The 7748-nt window shown below is 35.1% G+C and overlaps 1 long non-coding RNA gene across 1 annotated transcript; it reads right to left on the bottom strand.

Moving 5' to 3' along the window:
• Positions 1 to 300: 300 nt before the first annotated feature.
• On the bottom strand, positions 301 to 7499 carry LOC144371844 (uncharacterized). Its single transcript, XR_013431948.1, has 2 exons — positions 7394 to 7499; positions 301 to 473 (listed from the first exon to the last, which is right to left on the bottom strand). It is a non-coding gene; the product is annotated as an uncharacterized LOC144371844 (long non-coding RNA).
• Positions 7500 to 7748: the final 249 nt, after the last annotated feature.

Genomic DNA, 7748 nt, shown 5'->3' with positions numbered 1-7748 from the left:
ATCTCTTACTACAAGGGATCCAATCCTCCACAGGTATCGTATACTTCACCACTCTTAAGTCTGCCCTTCCCATGCTCATTCCCTGAGTGTAATCAATCCTACCTGTTCAGTTTCCTGACAATCTTAGGCTGGTCATAGGACCCACCAGACTAAGGAAAAGCTAGTTGCACTCCATTTTGTATCTCTTACTCCATTTTTTATCCCCCTGCATACAATCTTCTCTTTACCTGTCTCAATCATGTTCTGCTAGGTATGTTATGCTCAAATTTGGGACCCTCAAAAGACCACTGGAGACCAAGATCAATATAAGCAGCAAAGAGGCGTTTATTGTGAGCTAGCTTGGTCCTCTGTGTGCACACAGCAACTGGTGACGCTGAGAGGCCCAGGCCCAGGGTTTGCAGCACTTTTATTCACTCTTGGGGAAGGCAGGGACTCCACATACATCATAGCATCTCTTAGCAAATCATCACACACTGCGGGAAAATCATAAAACAACTTTAAAACATGATTAGCACATTCACTGGAGGGAAAAAATTGGGTAGGGGTGATTGGTTAGTACAAGACGGGGATTCCTTTGAACTGATTGGTTTAAGCCAAGAGAGGAGTACATGCTGAACTACATGGTTTTCCAACATGTTATCAACCACCATAAACTATGGGGAGGGTCATCTGGCATCCCAGGTATTTTCCCGGTCTCTTGCTGATTGATGGCTGCTAGGAGGTTGCTATGGGTCCCCACCTAGCCTGACAGAGTCAGGGACACCAGGCACACCAAATCTCTCCTGTTATTTGTAGATAAACAACTCAGCAGGGTGGGTAAGTGCCTAGGAGTGCTCTGTGGGTCTTTCCAAGGACAAGGGTCATGCCCCCTTCCTTGGACAGGCTTTGCTCTGAGGTAGAAGCTGGCTTTTCAGGTACACCCTAAGCCACACAATATGCTCTTGCTGGGACAGTATGACAATGTTGTCTATAATCTTGCAGGTTCCCGCATATGTCTCCCTGCCTCAGCTTTTCACTTTCCAGTTGACAAACACAGAGCACTTTTTTTGGGGGGGAAGGGGAACTGGGTACCAGGGATTAAACTCAGGAGTGCTTGATCACCAAGCCACATCCCCAGCCCTATTTTGTATTTTATTTAGAAACAGGGTCTCAGTGAGTTGCTAAACACCTCGCCCTTACTGAGGCTGGCTTTGGACTCCAAAACTCCTTCTTCAGCCTCCTGAACAACTGGGATTACAGGCATGTGCCACCCCACTGGGCTCAAACACCAAGTTGCTGTGCAGGCTTGGTTTTCAGCTAAGTTTAGACTATTGTTCTGTTCTACCAGTTTTTCCATGCCAAAGTTAAGGATGATAAAATTATTTAACATTTTTTAGAAGACTGTGTAAGATTTATTGGGAGTAGGTGGGGGAAACACCATGAACTCCCTGTAATTTCTTTTAGGCCCTCCCTCCAATGTGTCCCCTAGCTCCCTCTCCTAGTTTATGACACATCTATGTTTGTGTTATTCCTTTGCTCTATGGTAAACTGGCACAGCTGCCACTTGTGCCACAACAAGCTTGACTCCAATGTGCTCTTGTTCTTGGATGCACCAGAATTTCTGAGTCTCTAAGCACCTCTGACTGTCCAGTGTCAAACTTCAATGAATTCCCTCTTTCACCCATGTTGCTGTGAGGCAGTATTTCCACTGCTTGAATCCCAAGCCACAGTGCAATTGGAAAGTCAGCCTTCCTCTAATGCACTCTCTTGAATCTGCCTCATATAGCTGTCTTTGTGGGAGAATAAGTTTTCATTTTTCTGGAATAAATGTGAGACAGTGCAAATACTGAATGACATGTCAATGACAGGCTTAATATAAGAAACTGCCAAAATGTTTTCCAGAGTGAGTGTACCATGTTCATACTAAAAGCAACGTGTGAGTGAGCTAATTTCCCACATCCTCACCAATATTTGTCCTTGCAGTTTTAATTTGAAGATCCCAAAGATTACTTACTTACAAACTCTCTTTGATAAAATGTCTAATTATTTTGCAATTAGATTTTATTCTTTTTCCCTTCTTTGTTTTCAGAGCTATGTTTTCTACATGTTATTATATTGTTTATAATGTGATTTTCAAATATTTCATTTGCAGTCTGTAGTTGGATTTTTTATCTTCTTTGTGGAGTCCTTTCCGAAGTAATTTTTTTTATGTCAGGTTGAATTTATCAGTATTTATTTTTTATAGATGGTGAACTTAGTGTCACCATCTATAAAAAAGAGAACCAACTTATTCAGGACCTTGAAGTAAAACTAATGAGTTTAGACTTGGAAATATTAAGTAGATAAAAGAAGAATAGGAGTTTGTTTTCTTTACTTTAGAGCTTTTGAAATTTATTTTGTATCACATACACACAAACTTTTTTTAACTGAAAATTTACATGAGACTGTACTATAATAAACAGATAAAAGTAAGATGCTGATTAAAGTAGAAACAAGGCTCAAGCTCCTGTGTTTTTGAGCTTTTTCTTGTTTCTCTGCTACACCTGATGCTGGAATTTCTCCAGAGAAACATCTTCTTAAGATGCAAAAATATCCTACTTCACATAATAAGCCACTTCAGAATCTGGGTTCCTAATCCAGAGTATTCAATTACTATTTTGTTTTCTAGGTTTTTACTTTTATAAGAAATATTTAAAAGATACATCAGTAAACTGATATCGGAAAAAAGTTAAGGAAAATATAATTCTTTAGCTTTTTTTTTTTTTAGCAGATTATGTAAGAGTTATTGGGAGTAGGTTGGGAAACACCATTAACTCCCTGTAATTCTTCCAGTCCCTCCCTCCCGTGTGTCTCCTAGCTCCCTCTCCTGGTTTATATCACATCATTTTGACACATCTATGTAGTTATAAAAGATCTATGTGACACCCCTTCAAATTCTATGCTTTGGGGGAGAAAAAAACTAATCCTTTTAATTTATCTAGCACTGGAGCTGGTGATTGAAATGGATAAATATTTAATAAATAAATAATATTAGTAATATATGTACTTTAAGATCTGAGGTTTTCAGTGAATTAGTAAATTTCTTTAAGGTCTCTGATACCTAAAGGGTACTTTACTCTTTGCTAAAAATATTCTTTGCCTGAATATATATCATAAGATATCAGGTTATTTTACAATGCTTTTGGAATAGGACTTGTGACACCTTGGACAAGACCAATAAAGCTGGAAGGCAGCAAAAGAGTTTTCAGCAAAATCCTTTAGAGCTCTCTGCATCTCTCAGTTTGTATTTGATACCTAGAGAATTACTATATTTGCTTGGCCCTTGCCCTTTTTTTCATAACTTGGGTTCCTCTTTGCAATGATTTTCAGGAATTCCCCATGAGACTGACCACAAATGACTACTTTGGCAACCAAGAGTTGCTCTCTGGGTGACAGTTTAGTTAAAGTCAGCTGCTGAGGCCCAGCCCCCATGGGGGAGGCGGGGCATGGAGTGAGGGTCCATGGGGTCCTGAAAGAGTAGTGGCATCAGAAGAGTTGGGATGACAGGTTGCAAGTTAGAAACCTCCAGAAGACATCTCTCTGCCCCTAGAGGGACTTTTATTTTTATACCTTTTTTACAGGTGTTTTTTCAAGTAGCTAATGGATTGCTTCAAAGCCCAAAACTTTTTTGATTTACATAATTTTCAAGAATTACAATCTTTTCTGACATACATTGATTACCTAAGATATTGAGTACATTGTTCAAAATATTTTTCTGTAACCTTATACAATCATGTTTAAGCTTTTACATTTTTGTGTAAATCACTAGGTGCTAAGTGATGCAACTAGATTACTTGACTACTGACCTATTATTATTCACTTCTAACTTTAAAGCATACCAGGTTTCATTAACCTTTAACTTTAAATCATACTTATGATTATTGGTAAGCTTTCTTACTTCTAAACTAAAATCCCAGTAAAACACACTTAAAGTAGTGAAAGTCTATTGTTTAAAAGCCTACTATTCTGAAATGCCTCTAAAATATATCTATGTTAGTTTTACATTATCCTATTTTTAATTTCCAAAGTAATTTTCTTTTTTCATATTTAACTGCTTTCTTAAAGAACTACTTTGATCCAATTCTTATGTCTTTGTAATCTTTAACTAAAGGGTGGGCTTTACACCTCAACTCATTTGTCATTTATATTAACTACGTGTTTTCCATTTTCATCAGAAGTTTCTGTATAAAGCAAAGGAGGGTCTATTGGTTGGGGAACGTATTTTTATTAGTCTCTTGTCCTTGAGGGGATACTATAAGCTACATATGGTGGTCCTTGTACTGTTGCACAGCAATTGTTTCTCTGTAGCTGGGCTATTGTATTGTAAATTGAGGCTTTAGGATGGGATTGGGTGGGTTAGTGTAAATTGTTAACCATGGGATAAATATTTCTTGTTTAAGCTTGAGGAATAACACCATTGTTTGTATCCTGAGAGACACTGAAAGGCACCTCAAGACATGTCTCAATTGCATCCTTAGTCTCATTCTGGGAATTTTCCTAAAATCTCAGACAATACAAACTTTTATTATTGATTGTCATGTGCCCTGTTATCCATATCATGAGTATCATAAACAAAACACTTAACATTTCTAATGGTTCCTGTTTCCAGATGGTGTGGCCTTGCTGCAGCATCCCCCATGCTGTGACCCTGTCAGACATCAGGTGCAGAAACACTTTTACCAGTCAGCTCTCATATTACCCTGATTGATTTAACTCTTGTAGATTTTAAGCCAACTTGGAAGGCAGGGCAGCTAAATGGTTGCTTAAAACTTCAATTTATGGATACTTAATCAAATCTGGAAATAACACATGATGGGTAAAGTCTTATCTTTAATATGCCCTCCTCTTAAAGGCACTCAGTTTTTAAAAGTAACACAAAAGTAATCTGGGTTAATAGATGTTTTGATAAATAAGCATTGAACAGATAATTAATAAGGTCTGTTTAAAAATGTGTGAAATTATGAGCCCATCTTTGTCTAACTTGAATTAATAGTATTTTGACCAAAGTATGTTACAATTTTAGAAAACAAGAAGAAGGTTTGTATAGTTGTAAATATAGCAAATATTCATTTAATATCTGTTAGCTAAGCACTAATTCAGCCCCTACTGATGTCTGTAATGAAGATTCTATGCTCATGTTTTTTACATTCTAGATGAGCAGGATAGAAAATAAACCATAAAAAAAATTGAAGATGAAAATGTCAGATACAAAGAAAAATCAACATGTTATATATTAGCTGTTCAAACAGATAATAATTAAGACAGCAATTCAGTATAGGGAGGTACCACTTTGGCCAAACTTAGCATCATTTGGAAAGAAAATATTAGAAAAGTGAAGTATGTTATCTGGGATTTTGAAAATGGAAAGTGAAACCTAACATAGCAGAGTTCTTCATGTTGAGAGGTGCCTGAGTACTAGGTTCACATCACCATTCCTCCATATAAAAAATAGTCTAGTGTTTAAACTGGTTGGAGTTGGGTTAATAGCAAGGGTGGTAAGGAAATGGAATCCTCTAAGAATTTTATAAGAATGAGACACATAATCTTGAGAAACAAAAAAAGTCATACAGCTTCAGAAATTCATAAGCCAGTTTAGGAAATGACAAGACCATGGGTTAGGAACTGAGAAGATGCCTGTTGAGATAAATAAGTAGCAAATACTTAAGAACTGAAGAATTGATAGTATCTGTCCAACTCTAAATCCTAGACACCAGTAAAAATTACTTGATATTACATTTTTGTAGTGGGAAATAAAAACTTGATTATAAGATTATCAAAATTTTTCAAAATGCCAAGATAATTTTGTAACTCTTTAAAAAGTGTAGAATAAAATGTAATAATTACCTAGCTCTTTCAAAGTATATGTGAGAAAGGTTTCTACATTATTCTTCAAATTTTTGCTAATGTTATCTCCTATAATCCCAATACATAAGAAAGTACAGGGCTCACACAGAAGTCAAAATGGATATATTTTGTCCAGTGTATGATATTTATTAGTGCAAAGAGGACATAAAATGTACTTTTGTATATTTCTAATTTCCCAGCATGCCCTGAAATTCACTCACAAATAATACTAGCATTTTATTTTTTGAAAAATCTATTTAGTTTTACTTGGCAAATTAAGTTATTTTAAGTCATTACATAATATTGAAATATTTTTACTCAATATTGAAATATTTCTATTCAATATTAGAATTAATTAAGTGCATTCTAAAATCAGATTTTAGCTTTAATTTCTATGTGATTTTAATTACTTATAATTTTACAAAATATCATTTGACTTAATATTACTGTCATACTACATAGTATGAATAAAAATTCATAATCTTAGTCAGAAATTTTATCTTTTATAAAGACAATTCCAGTCTCATTTCTTTTTCTTTGCCAAGGGTTAGATTTTCATTTGATAAAATAAGGTACTCGAAAAGGTACTGAAGCAATGTAAAAATTATTCAGACTTTATGAGCTTAACAAAACCCATGTTTTTTCAACCTGCTCTTAAATGTTAATATTTCATTGTTTTGTATTATTTTTTAATTATCAAATAAAATTCAGTGAAAAGTTTCTTACACTTTTTATTGAGTAGCATCTTAATAAATAATCTTAGGGTTCAAGTCAATAAACTAAAGGAATTCACACCAGGGTTTCAGGCTCTTTTTTCTTCATTACACTTCTGTAATTTTCAATGTAATATAAATTGTCTGGGGTTATTATTCAAATTGTGGATTCATTTACACATACTACTTTCAGATATCCTTAATTAATGTTAAACCAGGAAACTCCATTGAACCAACTCCTCAAGTGATCCTGAAGCCAAGACCATTTTGATAAACACCTTGTCAAGACTTCCTCTCTATAATCTGACATTAGGAGAAATTTCACTTGCTTTTTTGGCCCTGTGCAATTTAATTTACTGTAAATCAACATTGGCCAATTCTATAATTATTTCAAAATTTAAATCCAGAGTATTCTTCAGGAAAACAAAACAGTTTTAAATAAAATAGACTTAAAATTATTTCCTATGACTATAATAAATATATTCCTACTGATTTCAAAGCAAATAACATGAGGCTTAGTAATGACCAGTCAGGGTGCCTTTTGTATAATGATAAGCCAATATATAGCACAGATATTTACCACATTGTTAATAAATCATTTTGGCCACATTTCAACCTTGAAAAACCATCACTCATCTCTGAATCATGCTGTGATGTCTTGTCTAATTAAACCAATTTAAAATATGCAAGTGGTTTTTACGGATGTTAGATTTGTGAGAAATGTAGCTTTTTGTGAGAAATATACATAATCTTCTATAGTTTAATATATATGATTTCTAATCTTCCAAATAAAACATCATGTGAAAAAGCAAACTTACCTCTGAAAGACATGGCAATAGACAGAATTCATATATTTTTAAGAATGCTCTCAAATCCTGGATATCTAGCTTTAGGTAGTATGCCTTCTATTTTTTGCATGGCTTATTTTTAGTAACTCCTGCCCTACTTACCATTTTGAATGAATGCACAGATGCTTCTGGCTCCTGTTTAGGGTACTGGTGTCATGTTGGAGCCCAGGCACACTTCTCAGTAGTGGAACACCCATTTTTGCTCTGCTAGCCCTGTTCTAGGACACCCTATTCTTCACACCACTCAGATGCTATGAGAAGTTTGATTCCTGGTAATGATTTTCTATAATCATGATAATACTTCTTCAGCTCAGTTTTGTTGTCT

The sequence above is a fragment of the Ictidomys tridecemlineatus genome, chromosome Y (assembly GCF_052094955.1).
Source record: "Ictidomys tridecemlineatus isolate mIctTri1 chromosome Y, mIctTri1.hap1, whole genome shotgun sequence".
Classification (NCBI taxonomy): domain Eukaryota; kingdom Metazoa; phylum Chordata; class Mammalia; order Rodentia; family Sciuridae; genus Ictidomys; species Ictidomys tridecemlineatus.
Note: the sequence above shows the minus strand (reverse complement) of the source record. Positions and strands in the feature narration are given on the sequence as shown.